The sequence below is a fragment of the Leptonychotes weddellii genome, chromosome 5 (assembly GCF_054177405.1).
Source record: "Leptonychotes weddellii isolate Sample4059 chromosome 5, ASM5417740v2, whole genome shotgun sequence".
NCBI classification, from domain to species: domain Eukaryota; kingdom Metazoa; phylum Chordata; class Mammalia; order Carnivora; family Phocidae; genus Leptonychotes; species Leptonychotes weddellii.
In genome coordinates this window covers 27,793,889-27,806,211 of record NC_138373.1, presented here as the reverse complement: position 1 = coordinate 27,806,211, position 12,323 = coordinate 27,793,889, and the positions used below count along the sequence as shown (strand labels likewise).

The 12,323-nt window shown below is 50.4% G+C and overlaps 1 protein-coding gene and 1 long non-coding RNA gene across 9 annotated transcripts in view; one reads left to right on the top strand and one right to left on the bottom strand.

Moving 5' to 3' along the window:
* The window catches only part of CIITA (class II major histocompatibility complex transactivator), a 58,673-nt gene that overhangs the window by 23,182 nt on the left and 23,168 nt on the right, over nt 1-12,323 (top strand). Inside the window, exon 1 of one of the 8 annotated variants that reach the window (XM_081820041.1) lies at nt 2,821-2,827. The exons of the other annotated variants lie outside the window; for them this stretch is intronic. The gene's annotated coding sequence lies outside the window, so the exon portion shown is untranslated. Of the gene's footprint in view, nt 1-2,820; nt 2,828-12,323 lie in introns of those variants that run through there. 8 annotated transcript variants of the gene reach the window in all.
* Nucleotides 254-11,038, bottom strand: LOC145721589 (uncharacterized). Its single transcript, XR_014145355.1, has 3 exons — nt 4,311-11,038; nt 2,273-2,442; nt 254-528 (listed from the first exon to the last, which is right to left on the bottom strand). It is a non-coding gene; the product is annotated as an uncharacterized LOC145721589 (long non-coding RNA).

The following is a 12,323-nucleotide window of genomic DNA, read 5'->3' as shown; positions in this document are numbered from 1 at the left end:
TTCCTGAGGTCACACAGCAAGGCTGGGAGGAGGAAGGGAATGTGCGGAGTGCGGACCCACGAAAGTCCGCATTTCCAGCATCCCCGGTCTGGAGCGCAGGGACCGGGGAGCGGACCGGAGCTGGGTCGGGGTGCCCGGCCGCGGGGCCCAAAGAGAGCGCGGGGCAAGGGGAGGCGGGCGGGAGCCGGGCATCTGCAGACACCCTGGGTGCGCAGGAGGAGCGCGCCGAGCGGAGCCCAGCGCCGGCGCCAAACTCGGGGCGCACACACCCTCCGCGCCTCCTGGAGTCTGGAGAGATGAATGGGACGCGCGCGCGCTGAGCGGCACACAGGTCCCTCCACGGGGACCCTGGGCCCGGGCCGCCCTTCTCTGAGCCTCAGTTTTCCAGTTGGATCATAGCACCGCTCTGACTCAGGAGTGCAGGTTTCCAACCCTTGGGTGGGGTGCCTTGCGGGAAGGTTTGTGGAGGGCACGACCTTTAGTGGGCGCCCTGGAGAAATCCTCACCTCTCTCCTCCGGGAGGCAAAACTGAAAAAGAAAAAAGACCTTGATTTGGGGGTCTCAGAATTGCAATTCGGGGAGCACAGAAAAGCGTCTTGCTTAGGTGGGGGAAAACCGGGGGTTTTTATGAGACCGAAGGAGAGGGGTGATTACATGATTTAGATAAAAAAGAGCAGAGAAGAACAAGCCTGCTAATTTGGTGCCTGCCGTTAAGCCACTTCTGTTGATTATCTTACTATTTTGCTGGTGCTATCAGATGAAACAGTCCCTTGGAGGTATGAACTCTCCTGTCCCCATCCGGTCTGAATGCCAGTTGTTCTGTTGACTTTTTATGAACAACTGCTTGTAAAAACAATTGCCAGTTCAAGAGTTCGTTAGAAAGGAAAATGGAACTTTAAAATGGAGTCTCTTATGTCCAGGAATTTTATACAATTCCAAGCCTCTCTTTGATAATCTGGGGTGGGGGGTGGGGCAGCTTTCTGGGAGGGCTTTGACAGGGCTGACATGTCCACCTCACTTTGGGGTCCTGAGCCCCGCCTTCCAAGGAGAGAAACCAAGGAGCCCCAGAAACAGCTGGAGGGGGGGAGGTCTCTCTGGGGCCCCAGAATGCCAGAATTGGAACTGCCATGTCTAGCTCTGTCTGGGACCCTTAAAGCCCACAGTTCTCTTCTGAGTCTCACGCTCTCCCCCCATCAAGGTGACAAGGGATAAGAGACAGACGCCCAGCAGTCCACAGCGCCCCACTTGCTATCGCAGCCAGGTGTTCCTAACTTTGGCAAGATGCCTTCCATCTATGAAGCCCCCCTCCCCACCAACCCAGAAAAGAAATACTCCCAGCCAATCAGAAGGTTAAGGAAATTGGTGCTTCTTGCTCTAGGACCTGATGGAACAGAGGGGGGACGAGGGGGAGACCCCAGAAAGTCCTCACCTTCCGAACCCCAGACAGCCTTAGGTAAGGACCTGGTCTCCAAGATCCCAGGATGTACAATGGAAAGATCCTCAGAGAGAACTGAACCAGGGGGTCCCAGGCTTCCTGCACAAGGGAGTCACCTGTTTAGTGTGTAGGCTTCTGGGTTCTGCCACTAGGCCCCACCCGGGGTTAACCACCTATCTGGGGGATTCCCATGCCAGAGGCCCAGAGGTTATATACCTGTATTGAGAGGCATTGATGTGGTCCAAACCCTGTTATCTCACCGTGTTACAAAATCTCTGGGGACTTCCCCAGGAGGTTTTTTAACCAAGGTCACATAGTCGAGGTTTTGGTAGAGTCAAGATTTGAATCCAAGTCTCTGGAGAGCCCAGTCCAGTGCCTGGGCAGGGGCGTGGGCCTCCACAAATGCAGGGTAGGTCCTGGGTAGTCAGAGTCTTACTGATACAGCAAAACCTGTCTGACAGCAGGGACCTGGTTTGACCTCTTGAGACCTCAGCCACTGGTCCCTCGTGAGGAGTAGTTAGGAAATTAGCAAAAGGACTCAACAGCATGGCCTGGGGTCAATCCCCGGCAATCAGAGAAGTGGCCTGAGGAAGAGGGAGAAGCTTCTGGACTTGGCTTTCAGACTTGCCATCCATCACCCTGGATAAATGACTTCCCTCTCTGAGGTGCATCTGTAAGATGGCTAAAACAAGAGCATTGTCTTGGAAGCACTTGGGAAGGATCACCGAAGAATCCACCTGGGCCAGGAGTAAGCATTATAGCTCCTGGAGGGATTGTATGGAAAGATCTGAGGGGAAGTTGTGGGCAGAAGGGAGGCTTCTAGACTTTGACACGTACCTGATGGGTGGTCCACAGACAGTTTTCAAAGACGCATTCATTGATACCGGGTAGGAGATCCCTACTTTTCTGATTCGTTCTTGAGCCGCCTTCCCCATTTTTGTGTGTAGACATCTTTGGCAACACTCATACTGAGTGATGTTTCTTTTTAGCAGAGTAGGGCAGCTGACCTGATTGTAATAACATTGTTTTGTTTTTAGTGGTGGGTGATGCTGGGTTTTTTCCCCCCATGGGAGGGAGTGATAGAAAGTTTCCTTTTTTTTTTTTTAATGATAATATAAAATTTACCAAGGTACCCATTTTAAGTATATGATTGAGCTGTAATAAATACATTCCTGCTGTTATACAACCATCCCACCATCTGTCTCCAGAACTTTTTCATCGCCCCAAACTGAAACTCTGGCCCCGTGACATGCGAACTCCCCATTCGGGCCCCCTCCCCCGGCCGCCACCCTTTGATTTTCTGTGTCTATGGAGTTGACCACTCTAGTTGCCTCGTGTAAGTGGAATTCTATAGTATTTGTCTTTTTGTGACTGGCTTCTTTCATTGAGCATGATGTTTTTAAGGCCCATCTGTGTTGTAGCAGGCGTCCGTGTTTCCTTATCATGGCTCAGTAATATTCCAGTGTATGGATAGGCCCTGCTGTGTTTATCCATTCATCTGTTGATGGACACTTGAGTTGTTTCCATCTTTTGTCTGTTACAAAGAGTGTGCTATGAACATCCGTGTACCAGTATGCTTTTGACTGCCTGCTTTCAATTCTGGAAGGTTTTCTTTTAACATAAATTTATTTGTTTCTTTAAAAAGTTAATTCAAGGGACACCTGGGTGGCTCAGCCGTTTAAGCGTCTGCCTTCGGCTCGGGTCATGATCCAGGGTCCTGGGATCGAGCCCCAAGTTGGGCTCCCTGCTCAGCTGGGAGTCTGTTTCTCCCTCTGCTGCTCCCCCTGCATGTGCTCTCTCTCTCTCTGACAAATAAAGAAATAAAATCTTTAAGAAAAAAAAAGTCAATTCAAGGAAAATACAAAGGTAAATTATAGAACAGGTGGTATGCAGATCTGACCCAAAAATTGTAAAGGGGGCTGATGAACACCTGAACTTTGGGAGACTGGTTTGGGGAAAAGACCCGGTAGCAATTGGAACAATCCAGAGTGTGGGGCTGGGGGCTCCTCCATCAAGGGCATGGCAGTCGACAGGGACTCCTGGATGGAGAAGGAGAAGAATTGAGGACGGTGTTCACTCTGGTTCTAGGATTTTCAGCTGGGGAGAAGTGGAAAGGTGGCAGAAATGGAGAGCCTGGAAGGGTCACTTGGGAGAAGGAGAATTGCAGACCTCCCAGAGTTCAAGAAAAGTCACCCCAGCGAGGGGGGCGGGCAGTGTTTTCTTGGCAAGTGGAAAGTCAGGCTGCCTTGAAAATAAAACCCATTTTAATTCCCTACAAGGCAGGTGTGTGTGTGAGGGGGCACAAGGGGGTGCTCGTTTAAAAAATACAGAATCTCTGGGAGTTGGCCCGGGCTGCTGTGTGTTTAGCGCCCTTTTCAGGCAGTTTTGATTCACAGCCAAGCCTGCCAATGGCTCGTCTCTGCCATCAGACGCTAGCAGGCAGGGCTGGCCCATGATTCATGGCTCAGAGGCTCCAGCACCCAGCAGAGGGCCTGGAGCTGGCTTAGGCACCCCATTAGGTCAAGCTGGGGGTCAAGACTGGAGCCGAGGGCCTGGCTTGGCCACAGGGTGTTCATTCCCCCCCCATCCCAGTACCTGGCTCAGGTTGTCTTCCGGGGAGGGGGCAGGGGTTGGGGGGAACCTGTTGGACTCCTTTCCAGGTCACTCTGATTGGAGCTCGGAATGTTGGGGCATGCAGAGTGAGGGCCACCTGAAGTGGGAGAGGCCAGCCTGGCTGGAAGGGGACGGGCGCTCTGGACAAACACGGAGCCCACCTCCTCCCCCAGCTGCAGCTCTTCCTGCTGGTCTCCTGCTTTCTCATCCTGTCCACCGGGCCCCTCACCCCCAGTCACTGGCCGTCTGTGGGCACACGCACCAGTTGAGGTGATATCATTCGAATCCTAAGTCGTGATGAGGTGAATGTCCTCAGTGGGCGTCCAGACTAGATAGGTGGTTTGCCCCAGCTCTTCAGAGGTGGTCTCTGGGGAGGGGGGCTTTTGTGGGGTTCTGTGTGGTTGCCAGGCCCCCTGGTGGAAAAACAGAATGAGCTAGTCTTTGGTGAGGTTCCTAGGAAGCAGACTCGGAGTTGAAGATTTGCACGTGGGAGATTTATTGGGGAGAGGTGAGGTGGGGGACACCGCAGGGAGAGGGAAGAGGCATGATTGGGCGGAGGGAGGATTGGGCTGCCAGCCATAAGTCTCAACAGGGGTTTCAGCCACCCCCACCCGGAGGCCCCACAGAGCATGCTGAAGCTGGGACAGCCTTTAAGGTTACTGCAAATTAAGGCACCAGACCGGACCTTTGCACTCCACAGGGACCAGTCATCAGATATGGGGTCCCCTTGGAGAAGGGGTGTGACTTGGAGCTATGCCCAGAACTATGAGCTGTGAGCCCCTTGCCCTCCAGCAGCTGGTGGCTGGGCACCCCGACCTCAGCCCCTTGAGGGGGTTCGTCCGTGTTGTAGCAGGATGCTACATGTAACACATCACACCAGTTAAAATTGTCAAGTCAGAGTATCTGGAAGCCAACGTCTAAACGCTCCTCTGGAGTTGTGTTTTAACCATACTCTGCAGCGCCTTTTGGGGAGGGAAGGTTGTGGGCCCTCCGACCCCTTTAAGCAGCGCCATGTGCTCTGAGATTTGCCTTCTAATGCATCCAAGGTGGGTCCCTGTGTTTGCGTGTGTTCTTGGAACCCTCTCTGCTGCGTTTTCATGTGCCTCGATGTCACTCTGCACATCTAGCTTTGGGCTCTCAGGGCTCATTCTGTTTCTGACTTTTCACTCTGCACTATGTGGCTGGGTGTGCATTTGGTCTGTCGCTTCTAACACGGCATCCTCCTGCACGGATCACAGTGGCTACTTTGGACTGCCCCACTCTCAGCCACGGACACCCGGATGGCATCCCCCTGCTGCCACCACAAAGAGTCCAGTGCGTCGTCTGACGGGTGTCCCTGTGCAGCTGTGGGAGTGTTTCTTTAGGAGATACATACCCAACCTGGAATTGTGAGGTTGTCAGATCTCTGCATCCTTTGGTATTCGAACAGGTGCCGGGTTGTTCGCTGGGGTGGCTGCACCAGCCCACTTCTTCCAACCTTTGGCATTTCCTAGCTTTCTAACTTCGACCAGTGGTGCACTATCAAGTGGCACCTCGCTGTTCTTATTTGGAAACTTATATCATCGTAGCACTTTCTGGAAATGTCACTTTATTTTTTTTTTAAGATTATTTATTTATTTGTTTGACAGACAGATAGACAGCACAGATAGGCAGAGTGGCAGGCAGAGGGAGAAGCAGGCTCCCCGCCAAGCAGGGAGCCCGATGCGGGGCTTGATCCCAGGACCTCGGGATCACGACCTGAGCCCAAGGCAGACGCTTAACCGACTGAGCCGCTCAGGCGCCCCTCTGGAAATGTCACTTTAGGCAAGTCACAGCAACATAATGAGTTAGATGCTCTGCCAACCAAATACGGTAGGTTTCACAACTGGGAGAGGCTGAGGAACTTATGTGAGGTCACGCAGTTGGCGCAGAACTGGGATTTGAACCCAGAGCACGCACTCTTAACCACTGTATTATTATCATCACGATTTGTCTCCCTCTTAAAATATTATCTGAGTCTACATTGCAAGCTTCTTGGCAGGGACTGTGTTTTAAACCTCTTTAGGGCCCCCGGAGAACTGAGCCCAGTGCCTTTTTTTTTTTTGGTAGGAGATGCTCAGTAAATCATTGTTTTACAGATTTGGATGAAAACCAGAGCGGTATGTCTTTTAGAATTTATCTGGAGGACAAAGATGCAAGAGAAGAGGAAACTTGTTTGATAGATTAGCCCCACAGAGATACTGACTGGGGGCTGGTTGTGGAAGATAAGGTAGCCCTGAGCTCCTGGTTTCCTGCCACCATCTGACCCCCAGAAGCAGCTTGTCAAGAGGTTGGGGAGCAAGGCGGTGTTGGGAGGGCCCTTGGGGGAATGGAGAGGTGCAAGGCTGACAAGCAATGAGGAACCTAGAATCCCACAATACCTCAGCTGAGTTGGGTCCACCCTATTTGGTGAAACTAAGGCTCAGAGGGTACTCAAGAGTAAAAGCAGAGCTGGAACGCAACACCATTCTCTAGGACACACAGTTCAAAGATCTTCATTTCTTCCTCAGGAGGAGAATTAGAGTCAACATGCAGGGAAATATTTTTTTATGCTCTTTTATCACAGTGCAGAGCAGAGCTGAAGAGTTCAGGGGTAGCAAAGGTGCCCCTTTCTCCCTCCCAGTGCCACTTGAGACCCTCCAGGATATACTCCTTTTTCTGGGAAGAAAGCACCTGTTAAACTGAGCCTAGCCTCATTGTCCTCATCCATAAAATGAATATAATAATACCAATTTCCCAGAGTTGCTGTGACAATGGAAACAAGGTTATGCATCTAGAGTACCCAGCACAGCCCCCAACACAACAGACTCTCCCAGTAGGGAAGGACCGTTATGTCAGCAGACACCAGCTGTCAGGTTACCTCAGGAAGAGTTTGAACAGTTTGGTAATACTTGATTTCCCTCAGGGGAGAGAGAAATGAATTTATTCCAGGAACCATCTTGGTGCCTACAGTCTTTCAAAACCTGTGGTGTAGTACAAAGTGGGAACGGAAATGAACCCCCCCCAAGGGACTTTTGGTGGCCAAGAGATTAGGAACTTTTTCTCAAGTTGGATGTGGAAGGTGGTAGCCCAGGGGGGAAGGGCGGATTCAAAGAGGACCTTCTAAAAATACCACTCGTTTACCAAAAAGACACAGACCACTTCTCTGTGGTGCCCCAGACAGCTCCTCAAAAGGAGAAATCATTTTGTCACCCATGCCTCCTGTCACCAGGCAAGGGCAAGAAACCATGGTTTTGCAGCCAGGCATCTGGCTCAGATCCTACCAGTTTTCTCTCAGCCTGTTTATCTGAGAAATGGGAAGACAAATCACAAATGTGTGTGTTAGACTGGAATAAGGTCTACACATCATGTCATTTGGTGCCTGGCGCTCAGCAGGCACCTGTGAATTCTAGTTATGTGTCACTTTTATGGGTGGAGAGAGCCTGCTATGTGCAAGAGCATGCTGAAGTCTGGGGATAGGTGAGCTAGACAGACAGGGCTCCTTCCCTCACAGGACTCCTGGCATGTGTGATTTGCCCTGTGCTGGGGCAGCTGAAGGGCACTCTGTCCTCTGCAGTGGGGTGATTTGAGCCATCTCTGTCCCCAGTCCCCTCTAGAGTGGCATGTGGGGGAAAGAGTCCAATCAGGAGCCTTTGAAGCACTTCCTAAACATCTAGAGAGAGACATAAGGAAACTGGTTGTGGGCACGCTGGTCCCAAGCCAAGATATAAGTCGATGTGGGCATGAATGGGAGACACTGTGGCTTTGGGAGATCGAGACCAGGAGACTAGACTCCAGAACTGAGCCCCAGCTCTGCAGCATCCCAACATCATGGGATTCCTTTAACTGTGGGCCTCCTGTATGCCTCCAAGAGCTTCTCTTGGCCTTTCAATGGTCCCACAAGGGAAGTGTCAATATCCTGATCTAGTAGTGGGAAAACTGATAGAGAGGTGAAGTCACTTGCTTAATGCCTCCTAGCCAGGATTCAGATGCAAACTCTCCAACCAGGTGACCTTGGACAAGCCATTTCACTGAAGTGTTTGACTATCCTCATCTATCAAATGGGCATTAAATCCTGCCTTCTCCCTAGAGCTCTTTGGGAGCTCAAATGAGGGGGTGGGGTGGAGGCAGAAGCCCATTATGAGCTGGAAATCCCTGTATACTCAAGACAAGTGCATAAGGTGCAGGGTTCATCTTGGGGTAGCTGGAAGGAAGGTGTGGAGGTATATGTTGGGGATATCTGAGCGTGGATGTCTTCTTCTTCTTCTTCTTCTTCTTCTTCTTCTTTGAGAGCACATGAGTGGAGGGGTTGGAAGCAGAGGGGGAGTGAGAGAAAGAATCTTAAGCAGGCTCCATGCTGAGCATGGAGCCCAATGTGGGGCTCAATCTCATGACCCTGAGATCATGACCTGAGCCGAAATCAAGAGCCAGACACTTAACTGACTGAGCCACCCAGGCACCCCAAGAGTAAATGTCTTCTTATCTGGGTTTAGCCAATGACACAGAACTTGGGCCCATGGATGACTTTTTTCCCAGGCACTCCTCAGTGGTAGCGATGGGGGACATGAGCAGACCTCCCAGGCTGCACTGCTGGCTGTGGGACTTTCTTGTTCCTATGGGGTCTGTGGGATCTCCTTAAGTAAAAGAACAGAAAGCTTGGCTTCACAGTGTTGTGACTTATGGAGGAATGAAAAAGGAAGGGCCCCTTTGTCAACTCCACAGAGGTTAGAAGCGAATTAATAATCATAAATAATGATAGTGATGATGATGGTCATCTCCCACATTTGCTCACCATGTATGTGCTGGATGCCGTTCTAAGCCACCATTCACTAAATGCTTGCTAAGGGCCAGTCACCTTTCTGAGGGCTTTATGAGAATTAACTCACCGGATCCTAATGAGTTACCGGTTATTATTCCCATTTTACAGATCAGGAAACCGAGGCTCCAGGAGGTTGATAAAATGAACTTGCCCAGGTTGTGGTGAGTTGGTAGGTAGGAATGATTTCAGAGGCAGGCAATTTGACTCCCAAGCTCACGCAAGTTGGCTTTTTTCTCTTCCGTCAGTGTGTTTCTCTGGGGTCTGATCGCATTTGGCAATGTTGTCCAAAGTTTGAAGCTGAGCCCGTCAATAGTGGGGCTGGGTTATACTTCTTCAAGCTCCTCTCCGTGGCACCTCCTGCCATCACCCTTCTGCGATAGGACCTGGTCCCTCCCTATTCCTGGGCCTAGATATGATGGGGATTGTTCATTGAATGGAAACATTTTGATCGGCAGGAAAGAGCACTGGACTGAGAGTCTTGTGCTGGGGAGGGATCAGGTGCAGGCTTGGCCAGGGACAGGCTATGGGGACTTGAGCAAGTCGCGTCCCTTCTCAGGGTCTCATCTGCTCTGTAGAGTGAAGGAGGTTGGACTTGAAGGCCTCTGGCAGACCTGTTACCCTGTGAAAAAACAGTTTGGGGAACTTGACCAAAGTCACCTGACTCATTGGCGAAATGGTTAGGCTCAATCCAGAGCTGTTGTCACCAGATCTGGCTGCCTGGAAAAAGAGGTGGATTGCGACAATGTAAGCTGTCCATAAATACCCCAGACTGAAAAGGGGAGGAAGGCACCCGGCAAGATTTGAGTGGGTGGGGGGGTCTTTTCTTACCTCTCTGGAGAGAACAGATTTCTTCTCTGGTCTCAAGCCACTGTACCGGAAGGGGTGGAATTCTTCTCCTCCGCCCCCCAGGCTTGGCTTCATGACAAGAAAAGGGTGGGGACCCCATCTTTCAGTTCCGCTTCCTCCAGTCATGGCTGGCTGGACCTTTGAGGCAAGTGTGTGATGTTTGCGTTCCTGTGGCCCCCACCCAACCCATTATCAACAGGCAGCCCCAGCCAGGGCCCCAGGCTGGCCTGGAAAGTTCATTCTCCGTGATATCCGGGGTCTGTGCAGAGACCCTCCATAGGTAGTGAGCGTTGTTAATGAATCAAATGAAAAGAAGCAGCTGGAAGGCAGTGGTGAGGTGTGTGTGTGTGTGTGTGTGTGTGTGTGTGTGTTCTCCCGACCCTACCCTCTTCGGTCCTTCTCCCTCACCTCCACTTTCTTGCGGCCCAAGTGGGGGCACTCAGAAGGCTCTGGCAGGTCCTCTGGCCTTCAAGGCCAGCTCTCCTCTTGCCTCTTCCAAGAAACTCTGAGTCCTTCCAGGAAGTGTCTGCATTTCATGTATAGGAGGTTGAATGGGGGCCCCCAGAAGATATGTCCACATCAAATCCCTAGAACCTGTGAATGTGACCTTATTTGGAGAAAGCGTCTTTGCAGGTGTAATCAAGTTAAGGACCTTGAAATAAGATCATCTTGGATTATGCAGGTGGGCCCTAAACCCAGCGGCAAGTGTCCTTTTAAGAGAGGGGCAGAAGATCTGAGACATGAAGAAGAGATGATGGGACCACTGAGGCAGAGATTACAGTGATTCGGCCACACAGTCACAAGTAAAGGAATGCCGAGAGTTTCTAGAAGCTACAAGAGGCAAGGAAGGACTGTCCCCTAGAGCTTCTGGCAACACCTTAATTTTGGACTTCTGGCCCCCAGAACCGTGAGCGACTAAGGCTCTGTTGTTTTAAGCTGCTCAGTTTGTAACTTTGTTACAGGGGGTCTGGGAAATGAACCCACTAAGGAGTAGAGCAGGAACCTGGAGCCGTGGGCATAAGCCTTCAGAGTGGCTCTAGCCAGCAAGAACTGCATATTATCAGGGAGACTAGTTGGCCTCATCTGCAAAATGGAAACAATAATGCCTATCTTCCTGGGTCGGTTTTTGTTTTGCTTTTGTAGCTTTATTGGGATGTAATTCACCCATTTTTTTTTAAGATTTTACTTTTTCATTTGAGACAGAGAGGTACAGAGAGAGAGGGAGCATGAGCAGGGGGAGAGGCAGAGGGAGAGGGAAAAGCAGGCTCCCCGCTGAGCCAGGAGCCAGACATGGGGCTTGATCCCAGGACCCTGGGATCATGACCTGAGCCAAAGGCAGATGCCCAACCATCTGAGCCACCCAGGCGCCCCCACCCATTTATTTCTTTTTAAAAAATATTTATTTTTAGAAAGACAGAGTGGGGGAGGGGCAGAGGGAGAGGGAAAGAATCTCAAGCAGACTCCTTGCTGAGCGTGGAGCCCAATACAGGGCTCGATTCCAGGACCCTGAGATCATGACCTGAGCTGAAATCAAGAACTGGATGCTTAACCGACTGAGCCACCAGGATGTCCCACAATTCACTCATTTAAAATGCACCGTTCAGTGGTCTTTTTAGTATATTCACAGAGTTGTACAACCATCCCCACATTAGCTAAAGAACTTTTTTGACATCCCCACAAAAAAAGCCCCACCTCTGTGATCATTTTCTCCCCAGTTTTTTCCACAACTCTCTCCCAACCCTAACCAACCACTAATCTACTTTATCTGTAAAGATTTGCCTATTCTGCACATTCCATATACATGGCATCATACCATCTATGGCCCATTGTGTCTGGCTTCTTTCCCTGAGTGTCATGTTTTCAAGTTTCATTCATGCTGTAGCCTGTGTCAGTACTTTATTCTTTTTATGGCTGAATAGTATTCCATTGTATGGATTTATCACATTTTGTTTGTTCATTCATTTATTGATAGATACTTGAGTTGTGTCCATATTTTGGCTATTATGAATTATGCATCTATGAAATTTCATACACAAGTTTTTGTGTGGACATGTCCAGGGTGTTTGGAAGATTGAATGAAGTGGTATCTAAGGTATCTGATATACCCTTCACCAAATGAAGAATCTTAGAATCTCAAAGGGATGTGCCTAGGGCACCAAACTCCTATTAAGAGTCTTTAATCAGGGGTGCCTGGGTGGCTCAGTTGGTTAAGCGACTGCCTTCAGCTCAGGTCATGATCCTGGAGTCCCTGGATCGAGCCCCGCATCGGGGCTCCCAGCTCGGTGGGGAGTCTGCTTCTCCCTCTGACCCTCCCCCCTCTCATGTGCTCTCTCTCTCTAATTCTCTCTGTCTCAAATAAATAAATAAACTCTAAAAAAAAAACAAAAAAAAAATCTTAGAATCTGCCCCGACTCCTTCAATTTACAGATTAGGAAACTGAGGCACAGAGAGGAGCAGAGACTTGCTCGAGGTCACCCAAGGCAGTAGATAGAGCATAGGGCTTAATTGCATATCCCTGCGTCAGAATGCCCAGAACCAGATCTGGGTTCCACTTGGACTTGGGTCACCTTATGTAAGTCATCTCACGTCTCTGATCCTCAGTGTTTTCATGTG